Genomic DNA, 19,832 nt, shown 5'->3' with positions numbered 1-19,832 from the left:
TGATAACGTGACCTCATTTATTGCCACCCGGAAAATTGTATCGTGCCACAAAAAGCAGCCAACAGCTTTGTTGACCTTGGCTAAGTGCTGTGTTTTGAAGGGCAGGATTTTTGCTACATACCAAAGTTTAGAGAGAGCAAAAACGTTGATAAATCTTACTCGTGTTTTTAAACTCAGAGAGCGCATCTTGTTCACTCTGAGGACGTAGATTGCCCTCTCGCACGTGAGATTACTATTGGCTTCGATCGTTTCATCGATATTTGCATAGAACTTTATACCTAAAACTTTTATTTTCTTGTCTACAGGGATCTCCGTATTGTTTGTGAAAGGATTCTCCTTGCCAAGGGGCATCAGGAATGACTTTCGATTGTTTAGTTTTGCTCCTGATGTGAGCTCAAAAGTATGGATTTGGCTTTTAACACTGTACAGATCTCTTTCATCCTTGAGAAAAATCGTGACGTCGTCCATGAAACTGCCAACTTGTATTGTGGTGGAAGCCATAGAAATGCCCTGTAAATGATGCTGCATACTAAACAAAAAGGGGGCTATTGTGAGGACGTACAATGTGCTACTCAAGGGACTACCTTGTAGTACACCTCGTCGCATTTTAAAACTTGTTGTCAAGAAACCATTTATTTTGAGTTTTAGCAGCATATGATTATATAATGTTTTTAACCAATTAAGAAAAGTGTCTCCGAAGCCATATGCTTCTAAGACTTTGTACAGATATTCGTGGCTCACTCTGTCATATGCTTGAGAAAAATCTAAAGATAGAATTGCCTCTGATGCATTCTTATTTTGTTTGGTAATAATTACGTCTCTTATCGTTTGTAGCAAGTGATGTATACTTTGGGACGTATTACAAGCGAACTGTAAATTGCCAATAAGTTTAACCATATATTTTTTTAAACGCTGATTTATGCACCTACTTATAAGTTTGATGTCACTGCTCAATATGGAAATTAGCCTAAAATCTGTGACGAACTTTGGATTTGCCTTTTTGGGAACTAACACTATAACTCCCGTGCTACTGGTCTTCCCTATGGTCCCTGTTGTCAACACTTCGTTGACCCATTCCGTTAATTCGTCTCCTATTAGATCCCAGAAACATTGATAGAATTCTGATGGTAATCCATCTTCGGCTGTAGTTTTATTCCTCGGAGCTTTGAATACTGCATCATGAACCTCCTTTTTACAAAACGGTTGTGTGAGCTCAGTTCTTTCATTTTCTGTCAGTGACGCAGGGAGGTAGTTCAAAAAAATTGCATTGCGTTTCTGTTGGATTAAAGGCTTGACCAAGAAGATTTTTATAGTATTGCAAAAACCTGTCGTGTATACTATGAGAGCTGGTGACAACTTCACCGGAATCTAAAGTTAATTTATGAATAACGTGACTCCTGGCGTGTTTATGTTCTTGAAGAATGTGACTTAGTGTGGCTTGCTCGTCTGGGTCTATAGGAAGAATCTTGCTCTTTATTATTGCTACAGATTTTCGTTTCCTATGTATAGCAAGTAATTGCGCTTTTATTTCATTTGCATAAGGACGATCGAAATTACCTTGCAATGCTAAACGATGGAGATCATTCAAGACTGCATACAAAAAATTATATTTGTTTCTTTGATCTCTACTAACCTCTGCACTGAAGAATTTACTGACCTGACGAAATTTAGGCTTAACTCGAGTTTCCCACCACTCGATTAGGGTCTTTTGCACTGGCCGAGAGGCCTTGAGTTCGTTCCACGTTTCCCTGATTAGCTGGACATAACTGCAATTGCGTAATAATGTGCTATTTAAAAGCCAGTATCCGCTTCCTTGTCGGGGTTTGATCAAATCTAAATTTATTTTCAGAATTGGGACACTATGATCACTAAAGCATACTGGAAAATTTTGAACACTAATGATATATTCCTGAAATCTCGGTGCGACATAAAACCTTTCGATCCTTGACGCACTATTGGAGGTGATATGTGTGTAACCTTGACTTTCGCCATTGGTGTGTATCCAAGCGTCACGCAGTTGTAACCCCTGCGTTAATTCATAGAGCGCACGTGAGAAGTTGTATCCTGGATTTTGATCTTGTGAACGAATTACGCAGTTAAAATCTCCCACTAGTATAGTGTCTAGTGTATGGGATGTCAACTCGGGCCCTACAACTGTTGAAAAAAAAATCTTCTCTTTCCCGTCTGTTTTGGCTTCCTGACGGAGCATACACATTACAGAGAAACACTGAGCCTAATTTGGCACTTATTTGTCTGCCCGTGGGATGGGGCACTACATTACGTAAATCCAAGTGTCGCCTACATGCTATGGCAGTCCCTTGTGCAAAGGGAGTAAAATTGTTGTAAACTTTAAACATGTTCAGTACAGAAAAATCGTCTATGGCTACCTCTTGTAAGAGGGCCACATCAATAGACGATTTAATGAGAAAGTCATTGAGAGCAATTATTTTGGTCTTACTTTGCATTTGATTCAAATTTATAGATGCCAAGGTAAATGTTTGCATGATTAGAACTGTCCACAAAAGAAAACTAAACTTACTTACATTCTTCAACATTACTAAACTCTAATTTCTGCCTAGAATGCATTAACTATGCTTTCCACTAAATAAATCTGGGGTAAGTTTGTTACTCGTCGAAGGTTTCTCTTTAATTACATTTCCTGAATGACTTGTTAAACTACCCTTTGAAACATCTTGTTTTGGGGTACCAGGTTCTACTCTAAATTCGTTATGAACTATTGTGGAACTTACGCATTCATTATTTTTCTTCTTCTTTCTACGTAGCACCATGGACTCTTCCGCCACTGACCGTAACCTTGATACAGATCTTGACCGTGATTTCCTAGGAGAGGTAACTACGGGGAATTCTGCCTCCGCGAACAAAGCACTTGGGGGTGGGGGTATGTGATGCATCTCCTCTGCAGTGGTCAATGTTGGCTGCTCCATCTCTTCCCTTCATGTTGGTGCATTCTTCTCACTAACTCCCTGTCTGGTACCTGTCTCCTCGTCGGTGATTCTGGGGCTATCCGTTTCCCTCCATTGCTATCTCCTGACGCTGGGACTTCTGCAACTAACGGAGCTGAATCTCTTGGTTTAGTCCGTACGGGTAGCACAGTTGGTTCATATAGCATCGGTACATTGTCAGCGGGTATATTAACCGGACCCCTGCGGGACTGGTTCCCTGAGGATCGACGCTTAGGGCACTGAGCAACTACATGATCCTCCCCCGAACACGCGAGGCACGTACGCACCTGCCCAGGGTATGTTACCCAATAAGAGTCTCCATTCATTGTTACATATGAGGGTATGGGTTTACGTAGTATCATTTTAATCAAGACACGTCCAGTTCGAGTAGGGTAAATGTGATCTGCAGAGTATGTCTCGTCTTCAATTTTTATCACTTCCCCATAAGACCTCATGACACGACTTATCACTTCTGCACTTAATTCAATTGGGACTACATGGATTCTGACGATTACATGCCGCTGGTGGGCCCATTCTACTTCAACTTTATGATCACCATCTACGTCACTGTAGATTACCTCAGCACCAAAATCATTTAGTAACCGTTCTCCTACCACTTTTGTCGCAAATTTCACGTACAAACACTTACGAAAGTAATCTATTTCAAAACTGAGCACTTGGTTCGTAGGCACTTGGTAAACATCATGAAACCATCGATGAAAATCCAATGACGTAGGTCGCGTTTTGACATCAATGAAAACAAATTTCAAGGTGTTTTCTCTTTGTGTATTCATCGTGAACTATTTCATCGTATCTTCACTGGCTCACGGTAATTGTAGTCAAAACCTCGCTTGCACTCCAAAAGAAAATAAAAAGAACTAACACAACACTAGCAAACCGTATACGGCCCTAGCTAACTCGGACAGTTCGATCACTAAGCCTTCTCACGCGAAGAGCGGAGCTCGCTACGAACTGATACCTGCACGAGCTGCAGGCAGACTATGAACTCGGCCACAGGGTCGGGCTGGAGATGAAGAGACACACGTGGCAGAATACGTGCTTCGAAGCCAGAGGTCTGAATTTCGAACCGTCATTAAGATAAGGAAGTATCTTGTGTTTGCCCCATCACATCCATGTTATAAGTTCCTCATTCATCCTCATCGCCACTGATTAACCAAAAGGAAAAAATACGATGACCATAATATTTTGAACTTAAAAAAACGGGACATCCTAAAGAGATCAGTTTACCTCCCCCTCTGTTAGGCCTCATTACAAAATTATTGTTATTATTAATGCATTAGTATTATTATTTATAAAATAATGGGTCTCATAAATGATACATCATAAAACAATAAATGAAATACCGTCACACATTGTCAAAAGTTATTATTTATTTTGAAGTTGATTATTGCCAGAAGTATTTATCAGAAGAACTAATCTCCTTGCGAACAACTTTTATTCTTCACCAACCGTTGATAAAAACCCCCACGCATGACAGAACTCGAGATTTGTCTTTTGAGTTTGTGCAAGATGCGGGAATTTAAATTCAAGTTGCAGGTCTGTATTGAAACTACATAAAACTCTTCTTGGCCAAGCTCATTCGTTGGTCAACAAATAACGGAACACACATAAAGACATACAACTCACAACCTAAACGCCAAACTGCTGTTTCCTCGAACATTCTCGACGACAATATATAACATTTTGATTGTTATGAAGTACTTGAAACGCAGTCTAGCTGTTTTGCCACAGTGTGGTCATGACGCTAGTTTAAAAATTACATCATTTCTTTATGCGTGAAATTTGGTTTTCAAGATAATTGCTAGGCTTTTATAAAACGGAACAAATAGTGGTTTAAATTACAGAGAAGGGACGATCGGGACACGCCTCTGAAACGGGACTGTGCCGGTCAAAAAGGGAAGTATGGTCAGCCTATACCCTGTCCCAGCTAACTGTAGAGCAGGGCCGCGCATATCGGCAGAGGAGGAAGAGAAAAATCTAGTGGTGAAAACGCAGCGTTGCCAACCCTACGGTCCTGACCGTACATGTACGGACATACGGTCCAGACTTTAGTCCGTACGCTAAATGCACGGCTTCTCAAATTTCGCACTTGCGGTTTTACCCCTAATATTTCTCTAAGAAATTCTTTAACCAATCGTACGGACCTGGAGATAAAAATACGGTCCGTTTGCCATGTGCGTTCGGTTATATCCTTTTCAAAATTTGCAACGCTTACAGGAAATCGTGTAACTCCCGTCGCCCATTACACAATCCCGTTTCTCTCACTGTTCATTGGTGGAGCCGTCTCGCGTCGCTACTTGCCCAGAGACTTGTTCTCGTTCGCCTGGTGTACAGTTAGCTGGTACAGAGTTTAAGCAAAAGGCAACGTAATATATCCTAAATAGACAAAGTAAGGACGCAGACAAGGAAATGCACATGTCGTGCCGAGTCGAGGTTGTGTGTTGCAAAATGGCTGTGCGTAACTATTGTGACAAGAGGGCAGGAGCACGTTCATTGTTATTATCTCACATTCACACAATATAGATGAAATTGTTCTTGGTTGACGTTAATTGTTAATCTGGTTTTACTCTTAAAATGCTCTAATATCAAGTTTTCTGTTGCCTGTAGACCTCCGTGATCGAGTGCTTAGCGCACTACCATTGGCGCTGCCAAATATGGGCAAGGAAGGGCATTTACCCCCTTCTGGCTTTTTCTTCAATGTTCTTTATTTTCTCCTTTTTGTTGAGCAAGGTGTATTTTACTTTGTAGTGAAAAAAATGGGAAAAAAATTCGACTGAATAACTGCCCAAGGGCAAATTACACAAAACCCTTTATCAGTTTTCGCACTGTGCTAATTTGCGTTTTTGTCATTTCTGATCACTTTTCTATTTTTTTTAACTTAACCGCTACGATCAACATGGCTCAGTAACTCAAGGCAATGATAAGGGACAGAAATGGAGCTTCAGACGCCAATAAGCCCCCTTCGATTCACCTACGATGCTTGCATGCGTGTGTGTGCAAGTGTAGCAAATGTGTAAAGAACATCAAAAGCTCAAAAGCTACATAATCGCAATACAACAAGATTTTCAGTCACCCGAACATACCCCAGAAGTTTGTATTCGGTTATTTAGCATCGTTTTTCTATTTAATTAACATAACATAACCCGTGGCTCTACAGCCTTGGAAGGGCCTAGTCCTATCTCCCGACTGCCAGTCTCACTCCCACAATCCTACCTACAGGTGTGGAGATCTTCAACCGGTAATGGATGACGTGGCGTCAGCAGGTCGAACCCCAGCCGATATAGGAGATATCCGTGACCGGGTTACGCTACGCACTCGTAGATCCCCAATTGCCTCACGATGGTGGGTTGTATACACAGGCCTAGAACACAGAGACTGAAACTAGGCGGACTCGAAATCATGCTGTCCAAAGCTCAGCGCCTAAGACCGCAAGGCCACGGAGGAGGACTTTATATTTAATTACGAGGCCTAATTTACTTATACTATCTACTATAAGATTAGATTCTTTAAACTAAAACTTCATAAATAATTTTCAGACGCGGAAAGAGATAAATAAAATTCAGGTTTCGTGCTAAATTATCACTCCCATTGAGAAAGGTAAATTGTTTCGTCTTCATTGAAATAACACTGCAAACTATGCATTTCTGTTTGGTGGGGGAGGATGGGCGACGCTTTACCCATATTCAGTTGCTACCCCAAGCGCCAAGGACACAGCACGTCACTTAAAATAGGGACTACTCTTTCAACCACCTTCTAATACTACCCTGGTAATAATTATCATATTATATATTGACAAAATCAAGAGTCTTTCTGAACTTGGGATTTTTTTTCCCAAGAGAGGCCCATATTGGTCACCCTCTAGCATCAGTACAGCTTCCTCAATTTCTCATATATTGGAAACCTATTTATACATGAGAGCCACGTTGGTCTGGTGGAAAGGGCGTCTGACTACCTAGTTGGAGACCCTTATTAGATTAGCAGGGTTAGTGATCAAAGGTCACAATTCTCCGGCCATGTTCCTGCATAAAACTGCTCTGGGGGTCACCCAGTTTCAACTAAATGGCTACCAGGGCATCAAGTAAGAAACGGCAATATGTAAGTTTTCATTATACGTATAATGAACAGCAGCAATTACCGCAGCTTGAAGGAAGGCACGCAATCACAAGTTACAATATTCAGCAGCGTTCAGGAAATATCAAGCCATGCTCTACACTTTGAAAAAATAAATATTTTATGACATTGAAGGTAAATTCTTTTACATATCTATTTCAATCCGTTTCTACTGTATTTCATGTAAACCTCTACTTTACCCCATGGTCTAATCCAAACGATGGGGAGAATAGCGGAATGGGTTTATCGGACATACAAATGACACATCGATTGCCTTGACGAATGTTTTGAAGCTGGGACCTCTGGCTTTGCAGCATTTGTCACTGTCCATACAGCCACGGAGTCTGATGTAATTTAGCTATCTTATGTCAGGGCGAGAGCCCGGGGCCTTTCACTTGAGGGGTCTCGCGTCCCGTGGGGATCATTTCCAAAAAAAATGTAATAAATTGAAGTCAGAAAAATATTTGGAAAGGCCTAATGAAACTAAAACATTCTCGTTTTTATCCAGCTATAAATTCTAATTAAAGTTTGTAATTTGAACCACACGTTAAATATTTAGTATTTTATATAAACCGGGTGGTAGCCGTCTGATTTCAGGATATTCAGGAATCCAAAAACAACAATAAACCTGCATCTTAGAAAGGTTGATAAGCGTAACACAATTTTAGGTTTCTCATAATTTAGCGGTTCGAAAACAGAGAAATATTATCTACAGGAGGAACAACAGAAAATTCAATAAATTTCACAGATTTGGTGAAATTGCTTTCAAAATATGAACAATTTCTAAAATAATATTCCATACGTAAACAACAAAATGGGATTCACAATTACTATCTAAGTTCTGAGATTCAAAATGAACTGATACGTACTATTAATGAGGAACAAAATCAAAATGATTGTATTAAAAAAGTAAAAATAGTTAAGTCCAGGTTTACCAAGTTCGCCTTTAGTTTCAGTATTTACAATATTTTAGTTAGAAATTTATTTTCTTTTCTTTCCTAGATTATTTTGTATAGATCAATTAAAGTTGACACATCTGTTAGCATGTTAAGTTCTAGACTTTTCTATTTGCAGCACAACAATGTTTAACATTCAACAGTAATTGTTCATTGTTGAAGCTCATTAAAGTAACTATGAAACTACTGTGCATTCAAAAACTGACGCGTATAAGAATTATATTCTACTTTTACCTGAGGTTGAAAGTTCTTTATTAACCTTTTCCGGATTTCCATTCAAAAATGGAGAGATGCAGGCAGCTGAAGGATAGTACGTGAGTTTTGGAATTTTATTATTTTGAGTCGCTCATCTGCAATTTCTGTCTAATAGCGATCTTCCGGATGAGTGATGATGTGATTAAATAAATGAAAGGACATTTACAAGGACACCCATGTCCAGATCGAGATTCGAACCCGGAAAATTCGTTGTCAAAATTCAAAGCCAACCACTTAGCACACTTGGCCACCGAGTCGGCGTGTATATGTTATTAATGCTACATATATTTACTTTCTTTACTTATTATACTTCGCTTTTCTGCCACCTTTGGCTACTCGCGAATATGAAGATGACGGGACACTCACAAAGAACATTTATTTCCAGTCCGGCATACGATACAAGGACCTTATTAATGCTACATATGTTCAAATCTGTTTGTCTGTAAAATTGACAAACCCTGTGGTCTTAGAGTAAGATGGCCCCTAGTCAACAGAGTCCCATCACCACTGTTATCTAACTTACCTGATTACAGGACGAATGCTAGCTAATCTCTTCATCTGCTATTTTCATTATTGACAGTAGCTTACTGTATAGTGCATAATAAAACACAGGATTTGCGTGAAGTAAATTGGATTCTTGCAGGTTTCTTGCAGTAACACGATTAAGCTTTGATTCCATATTGAATACACTACAGTTGCTGACAAAGGGTTTTTATTAAAAATTAAAAGTTACTTTCCACCGTGTATCTCATGGATTCATGTTACCCGGGAGAGGTCTCGCGGGTCACCATGACCCGCACCTAAGTTTTCCTCCTTTACAATTCCGTTAGTGTCTGCAATAAGCGATTGGTGCTTGTAGTAGCTTCCTACCTTCTGTTGTCCTTTACCACCCTGCAGACGATCTTTAGTTTGGGTTCAGGTGTCGGCAGGAAAGGGTGTGTGCGGGTCCAGTGACCCGCAGCGACCGTTAACGTTTGCGCAAATAGTCAACGCTCAGTTTGTTGCAGTAGCGTGGCATTGTTGCCTCGTCCATTGTTTGAATTTCGGTGTGATGGATCCAAAAGCTATAGATCGAATTCGTCGTATGCTGAACGAAGTGGTGTCAGAAGACGAAGAAGGCCAAGAGTTAGGAAGTGACGAGAGCGATATTGGAAGTGACGTTGACAGGGAAGAAGAAAACAGAGATAATGAAAAGTATGAAACTGGCACAGAACAAAGTGACACTCACGATGAAGATGGAAGTGGTGATGATGCTACGTCAGAAGATGACATTCCTTTACTAGAGAGAGGTTACTTCATTGGGAAGGATGGGACCAAGTGGAAGAGGGCTGAGCCTTCTCAATCATTGCGCACAACACGCCACAACATAGTCACTCACCTTCCAGAATGTAGAGGCGAAGCAAAGGGGGCCAACACACCGGTGAAAGCGTGGCAGTGTTTGTTTACTGATCCAATACTGCAGAAGATAGTGGATTACATAAATAAATATATTGAAGTTTCAAAAGCTAATTACTCTCGTGAAAGATGTAAAATGTACCGATTTGGTTGAGATGAAAGACCTTCTAGGACTTTTGTATTTGGTTGGCGTGTTGAAGTCATCACACGTGCATATTGATGAGTTGTGGAGTGATGATGGAACAGGAATTCTTATTTTTCGTACTGCTATGAGTCAAATACTATTTAGATTTCTATTGAGAATGTTGTTTTTTGATGACAAGAGAGACCGACGGCAAGACGTGCGCTTGACAAGCTTGTTCCTATACGGGAAATTTTTGAACGGTTTGTGCAAAACTGTAAAACGAATTTTAGTGTTAGCGAGTACACAACAATTGATGAAATGTTGTGGGGCTTTCGTGCCAAGTGCCCGTTTCGTCAGTTTATGAAAAGCAAACCTGCAAAATACGGAATAAAGGTATTTTCACTTGTAGACGCTCGGACATACTATGTGGCCAAAATGGAGATATATTTAGGAAAACAGCCTGATGGTCCATTGTTTTGTGAACCAAACTTCTGCTGCCGTTGTAAAACGTCTAATTGAACCAATATCAGGTTCTGGCAGAAATGTTACTTATGATAATTGGTTCACTAGTGTGCCATTGGCTAGAAAACTTTTGCTCCAACACAATCTCACAACAGTTGCAACAATTCGGAAAAATAAACGTGAGCTGTGAACTGTGTTTTGTTACCAGCAAGAATAGGGAAGAGCTCTCTTCCTTTTTTGGATTTGGGAAAGATCATGCAACACTGGTTTCGTATGTTCCGAAAAAAAGGAAAACTTGTCACCTTATTGTCAACTATGCATCCAAGCAAGGCCATTGATCCAGAGACTGGCGACAGTAGAAAACCTGAAGTTATAACATTTTACAATATAACGAAAGGCGTCGTAGACACGGTGGATGAAATGAAATGTCACGCAGCTACTCTGCCGCTAGAAAGAGCAAGAGATGGCCACTAACAGTATTTTATAACATGCTAAATATAGGAGCAATAAATGCTTTGGTTATATCTGCATGTAACAGTAAAGACGAAAACCCGCGTATAGTAAGGATAAAGTATTTGAAATAATTATCCATGTGCCTTGTGAGACCATACATAAGGTCTCGTTCGGAAATTCCAAATCTCAGCAGAAAACTTAGAACTGACATCCTCGAACTTTTGAAAGACCATGTTCAACCATCTCCTAGTGATGACCAGGAACAAGGAACTTTAAGTAAAAGAAAAAGATGTGGAAAATGTCCGAGAACAGGTAATAAGACTTCCCAATGCTGCCCGCTTTGTCAGGTGCCATTCTAAGGGAAACATGGAAAAATCACCTGTGATGACTGTTTGGAAAGAAACAAATTATAAGGTATTTCACATGAAAATGTACTGTATATATTTACGTATTGTATTACTATTCAAAAAATTGTAATTCTTTTTTTTTTGCTCTCTAGTGATTACTTGAGACAATCACAGAAATGTTGCATTTATTCAATATGTAATTCCAAATAACATTAAAAATAAAAATCAGGAAACATATATATATTTATATTTATTAATTTGTCAAATAGGTTAAAAAATAATATCAGAAGAACAAAACAGAGAAAAATATTTATTTGTTAAAAATAGAAAAGTTTATAATTGCGGGTCACAGTGACCCATCACGACCGCATTAAGTTGTGAAATGGGCGCTACCTCTCCCGGGTTAAGACCACTTTTGGGTTTGCGTGGCTTGAAGGTTAGGTTGCGTCATAGGTATTTGAAGTGGTTTATGTAATTGCTATTATTAAATGTATATATATGTCAGTATTTGCAGACTCAAAAGGGAGAATTATTTCATGTTGTCTTATAATAGTTAGCTGTGTTCATGAAACCGAAATCTTGTAATACACAGATGCAATCGATATTTATATCGAGTGTATTTGTAATCAATGCATCAAGTTGATTGCAATTGGTTTTCCGGCGCAAGGCTGTAAGGTACAAATGGTCTTGAGTTCCTCTTCCAACTGAAAAAGGAGGCCTCCACAGATGGTAGAGACGTTGACAGCGTTGTGAGGCTCCATTCTGGGATCCATTCTAGTTCCCAAAATGTGGGATCTAAACTTTGAGCCAGCTCTCGAACTCTCGAACTATAAGGAAATATTTCGGAGATCAAAAGCAGAATAGACTATGAAGATTACGTAATAGTTGTAATAGAAGGCAATTCAAGAACAGAGTTGTAAAGATAGTGCAGTATTTCGATAGACTTGTAAATTAGGCACACACAGGAGTTGTACTACGTATAAATTTTTTTCAGCGAAAAATGCAGGCTCGACCAGGACTCGAATCCGGGTCTCTGGCATACTGACCTCACCTGATCTTTCGCTATCGCTGTTATACCTGCGTGGAATCGTCTCTGCCAGTGCTACCGCAACGGGATCTGTTGCCTTTGAAACACAGTAGATCAGGTGAGGCCAGGCCGCTCGGTAGCTCAGTGGTTAGAGAAATGGCGTGGTATGCAAGAGACCCGGGTTCGAGTCCTGGTCGAGCCTGCATTTTTCGCTGAAAAATTTCTACGTAGTACAACTCCTGTGTGTGTCTAATCTACAATTATTAACACCTCTACGATAGATTTGTTTGGCAGATTGCACCTTTCCAACAACAAATGGACACTTCACTTACTGTAAATCGTCGACCAGATCCACGGTTTCTAAATTTCTCAGCGCACAAAATAACTTTAACTTCTAAGTGCCCCATGATATGAGTGATACTTCAGTCTCTCCATTTTTAACGTCTGTTTAATGTGCAGTTTGCAGAAGCTGGCTCACTCACCACCTACTTACTGCAAACAGCAAAAGAACAAAGCCTATCTTTTTGTTTCCCTTGTGTGCTTCACTGCTAAAAATAGACTGACACTTTCTGTGAAATGTTGATTATTGCAAAAAAATGTAATAAATTTAAAGGAAACAAAAACAACAAAGAAATTTAAAGATAGCAAAATTTCGTTAATTTCGATTTTTTTGCCAAAACATAGTAAAACATAGGGTAACCATACATATGTCCCGTTTTGATGGGAACATTCCCGTTTCAGAATACTGCCCCCTATCGTCCTGTCGATGAATGAGTAAAACTGTCTACTTTATTATCTAATACTTCATATATTTCCTCTGGTGTGCACAAGGATTTATACTACGTCCCCTATTGTTTACGGTTTATATTGCAGACCTACCCTCAATTGTCAAATCCTGTAACGTACATTCCAATGCTGATGACACCCAACAAACTAAATTATTTCATCCAACAGAAATTGCCATAAGTGCTGAATAAATATGTAATGATTTGGGTGCGATAAATACATTGTGTGATGCAAATGGCCTTAAAATTAATGCTAATAAGTCATGTTACGAATTTATTGGAACTCGAAATGCTATTGGCTCGGTCAAGCTCACCAACACAATTGAAATAAATGATGATGTCATACCTAGAGCTCAAGTAGTTAAAAGTCTTGGACTAATATTTGATGCTCGTCTGTAATGGGAGAAACATATTAGTCGCCAAATCAATGAATCATTTGTAACCACTAGATTCTTGTTTAAATTTAAAAAAAAAACTATTATCTTCAGGAATCAAACAGCGATTAGTTGAAACACTCGTATATCCATTTCTAGACTGCTGTGACGAAGTGTACTCTGGTAGAATAAATGAAACTTTGCAAGCAAAAATTCAAAAATGCCAAAATGCCTGACCTTCCATAAATGATACGAATATCCTAAATATGTACCGTAGGCGACTACTGCATGCATATTGCCTTATATATAAAATTATCAATTCTGGCAGGCCATCGTGTCTGGCATACATGTTGATCACTCGCACCAGTGTTCACAGTCAGTCCATACAAGAAACAATTTCAAATTTAACCTTCCACTCTGCAACACGCAGGCATGTCAGTCGTCGTTTTCATATTTTGCTGCAAAAATACGAAGTGCCCTACCGAAGAGTATGTCAAATATATCTACAATAGAATCTTTACGTAATGAAGTAAAGAATATTGTTTTAAAATACTATGATCTAAGTAGTATGTTTATGTTATGTTATGTATTTTGTCTACATCTTTTTTCTTTCAGTTTTTATTTTACTTTTATCTTTATGTTGTTTTTTCACAATTTTTGTATGACTTTATTGCTACAACATTAATTACAATTACTTGATCAACAGTAGCATTCTGTAACTAAATCGTAAATATTATTGTATACTGCATTAATACTGTAACCACATATGTATACTTCTTCTTCTCTTCCATTCCCTTCTGCCGTTAAGCGTCAGGTACTTCGTTCTGTCCACCTCATCCACTCCGTCCGGTCTCGACTCATTCTTCTCATTTCATTCTTAGTTTTCCAAATTTTAATCCTATCTTTTCTATTCTATCTTCCCATGTATTTCTTGGCCTGCCTCTTCCTACTCTACCCTCAACCCTCATCTCCATCACTTGCTTGGCTTCCCTATCTTCATTCATTCTATTTACATGTCCATACCACTTCAGCTGACGTTCCTTTACTACTTCAGTCATGGTCTTCTTTTGTTTTACCTCTTCTCTTATTCTTTCATTTCTTATTCTATCTCTTCGAGTTTTCCCCACTGTTCTTCTAAGATATTTCATCTCTATTGCTTGAAATTTACTTAGATGTTTATTTTGGAGTGCTAAGCTTTCTGTGCAATAGCCCATGATGGGAACTACAATTGAGTTGTAGAGTTGCATTTTTGTTTTTGTACATACTCATCTCTCTTTTTCCCACTAAAGTATTACTCATTTGATAATATGCTGATGCTGCCTTCTTTGTCCTATTCATTATCGCTTGATCCATTTTCCCACTGCTACTTATGATAGTTCCTAAGTATTCATATGTATCTAATTTCTCTAGTTGTTTCCCTTCGCATATTATATTCGGGCCTCCCCCATGGCGCAGTGGTAGCCTTGTAATCAAGGGGTCCTGGGTTCGATACCCAGTGGAGGCACAAGTGGTTCGGATCCCACTTTAAACTGTAGTTCCACTCCCGATTAGCCTTACTGTGTATAAAGTGGACTTAAAACAGCAACTTAAATCAACATAAATCGCATTCAGGGCTTCATTTTTCTTGTTCTCTTTAGTCACCCGCATGATCTTACTCTTTTCTATATTAACCTTCATGTCTTTCCTTTTAAGTTCTTCATACCATTCTTCCACTGTTTGCTGAAGTCTCTCAGGTGTATCTGATATCAGTACGATATCATCGGCATATAATAGTGCTTGGATATATACTGGCCTTAATCTCCACATACCTATTTTCGTTCTATGTGTTCGTCTTTGCATATTTTAGCAATTTCGTCTAAAAAGACGTTAAATAGGATTGAATTGAGGCTGTCTCCTTGTTTTATGCCTTTCTCAATGTCAAATTCACCTGAGTGTTTGCCATCTACTCTAATTTTTCCTACAGGATTATTATATACAATTTTTATTGCATTCAATAATCTTACTGGTACTTTCTTTGCCTCCAATGCTTCCATACATATTGCCTAGGGACTGAATCAAAAGCAGCTTTTAGGTCTATAAAAGCTAGATATGTGTCCTTGTTCTTGGCAATTCTTTTTTCCATAATCGTTCTTATAGTATATATATGATCTTGTGTTTGCCTTTTAGGGCGGAATGCTGCCTGCTCCTCCTCCATATCTTCCTCGACCACTTTCTTGAGACGTCTTTCTAGTACCCTTGTGTATAATTTATAAGCGACTGATGAGAGGCATATTGCTCTGTAGTTATTACAGTCATAGCTACTGCCCTTCTTATGTAGTGGGATAATGATATTTTTCTCCATTCATTTGGTATTTTGTTTTCCTTCCATAATCTTTGAAACATCTTGGTTAAATTCTTAACTACTTCCACACATCCACATTTTATTAATTCTGGATTTATACCATCTGATCCTGCTGCTTTTCCTGTCTTCATCAGTTCTATTGTTATTTGTAATTCATCTTCCTTTATTTTCCCTTCTATGTCTGAGTCTTGTACCTCCATGTATGGTCCATATATCACCTCTACCTCCTCTGGGTTATTATTTTCTTTCCGGAATTTTTTACCATAGTGTTTCCGCCATTCATCCAACACATCCTTCTTTTCTGTGATCAATTTATCTCCATCTTTAATAGTTCTTATTGTTTTTCCATATTTTCCTCTCAAGTTCTTTACAACTTTCCAAAATTGCCTTGTATTCTTTTCTCTAGCTTTCTCTACAACCATATTTCCAAATTTTTCTCAGGATGTTATTTTAGCTTCCTTCACTATTTCCTTGACTTCATTTCTTTTTTCAATGTATTTCCTTCTATCTTCTTCTGTCTGAGACAAAATATATTTTTTCCATGCTTCCTTTTTGTTTTTTACGTTTTGTTTTACTTCTTCATTCCACCAAGAGGTTTTCTTTTTTCTTGTATCTACTATTTTCTTTCCGCATACTTTTTCTGCAGCTTTTATGAGTGCCTTTTTAATTCTCGTCCATATTTCTTCTATCTCTAGTTGTTCTACATCTGGTCCTTTTGTCAGTCTGGCTGTTCACAAATTGAGAAAATAAGACAGAATCATTTGAAAGATAATTCATTTACACGTTTAGCTGTGTCAATTGATTCAACGAAAGTGCATGAACCTAGATTCGATGCATTTCGAGCTGTGTGTGCAGGTCGTAGGCGTCGGCGGGGGGAGAGGGGCGAGCAGGTCCATCGATCCACCCCCCTGGAAATATGTTATTAATTTCAAGTTTCAAGAGATCATAGAGCATGTTACTTTTATAGCTAGTAACATAAATAAATTTCAGTTAGTTAGTATTGTAACAATATAACCAAAGTTAAACAAAAATGTGTCAGATTCGGTCCCTAAAAAAGGCTTAAGGCTGTACACCCCCGTAACGTTGCGTTTTCGGATGTGTTCCCTACTCTAGTATCGTGTTACCCACAACATAAAAGAGTGACGAGAAACGGTACGATTGGGCCACTGCTTCCAATCCTAAGCGTGCAATTACTCTCTCTTTACGTAAAATTTCTGCTGCACAGGTTCTCAGAGGATCAGAACTTTTAGGACACTGATTATGTTATATCAACCTTTAACAATGTAAGTCAGTATAATTCAAACACAGTATCAGCACAATAGGTAGTAGCTATGGTGCTATATTGAAAAGGAAATTTAAATTTGCATATACTAATGAATAATGTTTATGTTCAAACAATAATAAATTATATATATATTTTAATTAATAAAAATATAATTATTAAATTGATAAAAGAAAACTAGAAACAACAAAATTACAAGAGCATTTATAACATATCAATGCTATACTTGAGAAGAAAATATCTCTTTGTTATCTCCTTCCGGGATAAAGCAAGTCTTTGTATTCACAATTCTGAGCTTCCTTTTTCAAGATTCATCATCTGACCAAACCACATCCAAACGTAGAACATATAAGTGTCACTCTATGCAACCTTCCTCCAAGCACTCATTTGAGGAACTGTAACATTTACAAGCATGCTCGTTAAGCAAGATGAAAACAGATACCTATTCACTGCTTCAAAATCAACATGGCATCTTTTATACATATCAGTGTCATTCCATAACTTTCGAATCTTTATAAGATTATATCATGATCAAAGTTCATTCAAGTCATAAAAGGCTTCTATATCACTTAAACATCCAAGTTATTATAACGTGGCCAAGTTTAATCTTTAAAAGCAACAATTATTATACCAATATATCACCATCCCATATTGATATATCTGTCCTTATCTTTGTTCCCTCTTCAGCTTCCTTCACCAAGTCACAGACCACTAGTATTAGAGCAACTAGTTCAAGCCAGATTTTTTAGTATGTATCTTCAATTGTTTTTGTTTTATATTTTGTCCATAAGTGCTTAACAGCTTGAATGTTTGTGTTGTAAATGTACATATTTGCTCTGTTACAGCTATTTTACTATGTATATTACAATATACTTATCTAATGATTACAATTACAATTTTTTTGAATGTTGATACAAAATACCAAGTATGACCTCATAATATACATTGAACAATTTTAAAGAGTTGACCTTTGTATATAAACCTTGAAGCCAATGCAAATGTACACAATTTCAATAAATTTAATTATAAATTTGAATATATCATATCTTTCTTGTCTGAAAGAACACATATGATTGAAGACATTTGTTTTTCATATTACCAGTCAAAAATAACTGTTATGACTAACTTATTATAAATATTGCACAAATGTGGAACTTTGAATTTAGCCTAACCATTTTCAAATGTTGTTATGACAATTTTTATTGTCATAAACCAGGATAAGAAATACACTAAACAGTATAATGCAATACGCAATTTATCCAATAAGGTACACCTTTGTCACTAAACTTACAGAAACTTATGAGCAACGATGAAAAGGATGCCAGCAATAATTTCAACGTCTTGATTTATTTCAACATGTCTATCTTTTGCCAACAATGAATAGCACACGTAGATTGTATCGACGATTTTATGGAAACAGAAAAACGAAACAATATCAAATACACCAAAACCGTTCACCTGAGCTCTCCCTTTTGTGCTAAATGCTTTCATCAGAAAACGTCAAATTAGTTTCTCGAAATATATTCCACTTTTATAAATGCTGGCATTCTCAATTAAAATGAAATTTATTATAATTTATTGACGCAAAAATTGGATTCGAATCCTGATTGTAATTGAATAAATAAGTTTTTATATTTGTTAGGCGTTTTCAGATCTTAGAATGAACATCTTTAATATTATTCCGGATAATGGTTCCGCCGTCTGACATTATTGGACAAGTAAGTTACAAAACTACACGTACAAAAACTTATCACAAGACTCAGTAAGAAATAATTAAGCAAAGATCAACGTGCTAAACATAATTAATTCCACCAACATCGCCGCATCGCCATTCTCCACTTATAACACTATTCAAGTGTTCAGAACCGATATTGAATATGTTATTCAGGCTTGCGTTTGGATCTGGCAGCCATTTTCAGTCAGTGGCGTGTGATGATTTTAGCGTTTTCAGACTTTACAAAATCTCTGTAACTTCTGTTCTGTAATTCCAAATGTAATGATCCAAAAACCTTTCTCTTTAAAAATAAATGTTCTTTCTTTTTGTTTATTATCATTTTTGTTTTCAGGTTAGTAGTTTCCATGCTATACTAAAATAAATCCGACTGATTTTCTTTTCTTCATAATTTCTCATCTTTGGGGCACAAAATATCCATGAAGGGGACCAAACACCTATTATTATTATTATTATTATTTATTATTATTAAAGTAGGGTTACAATTAAGCTTACATTTTTTTTTACATTGATTCCGAACAACAAAAACAGCTTTTTGCCCTACATGAATTAATATACAGTTATGCTATTTGTTTATAAGTATACATACAATGGAATATTATAAATTTATATAATTGAAAAATATAAGAAATAGACTAAAATAAACATTTTTTGCAGCTACGTTTTATGAAGGAAGAAATGAGGTAGAATAGGCACAGTGTCAGTATTCATAAATTAATGTCCTAATCTGTTGTTTAAATGTGGCCAAATTTCTCTCCTTTCTGCAATTTACAGGCAGTTGATTCCACGCCTTACTTGCCAGAGATGACAGGGATTTTGATCCGTATCTTGCCTTGTTACATTTTGGTACTCGGATACTGTTGGTGTTGTTGGATCGCAGATTGGGATAATTTCTATTAATAGATATCATTACTTTGTCCTTTAATAAGTGGTGGTGCTTGTTAATTGCCTGGTGAATTTTTAGTAGAAATGCATATTTTCGTCTGGATTCCAGCGTGGGTAATTGGAGTTCTTCTCTGCTTGCACGTGAGGTCGTGTGCGCTGTATTTCTTATGTTACGAATAGCCCAAATTTGCATTTTCTCTAGTTTCGTGGTGTTATTTCTATTAATCCCATAAAGTACAGAGGAACAGTATTCAAGTAACGGCCTAATAAATGCTTTGTAGAACGCTAATTTGTGGGCAAGGTGTACATATTTGCAGACA

The sequence above is a fragment of the Lepisma saccharinum genome, chromosome 22 (assembly GCF_977018435.1).
Source record: "Lepisma saccharinum chromosome 22, izLepSacc3.1, whole genome shotgun sequence".
NCBI lineage: Eukaryota > Metazoa > Arthropoda > Insecta > Zygentoma > Lepismatidae > Lepisma > Lepisma saccharinum.
The sequence above is the reverse complement of the archived record's forward strand: the minus strand, read 5'-3'. Positions refer to the sequence as shown.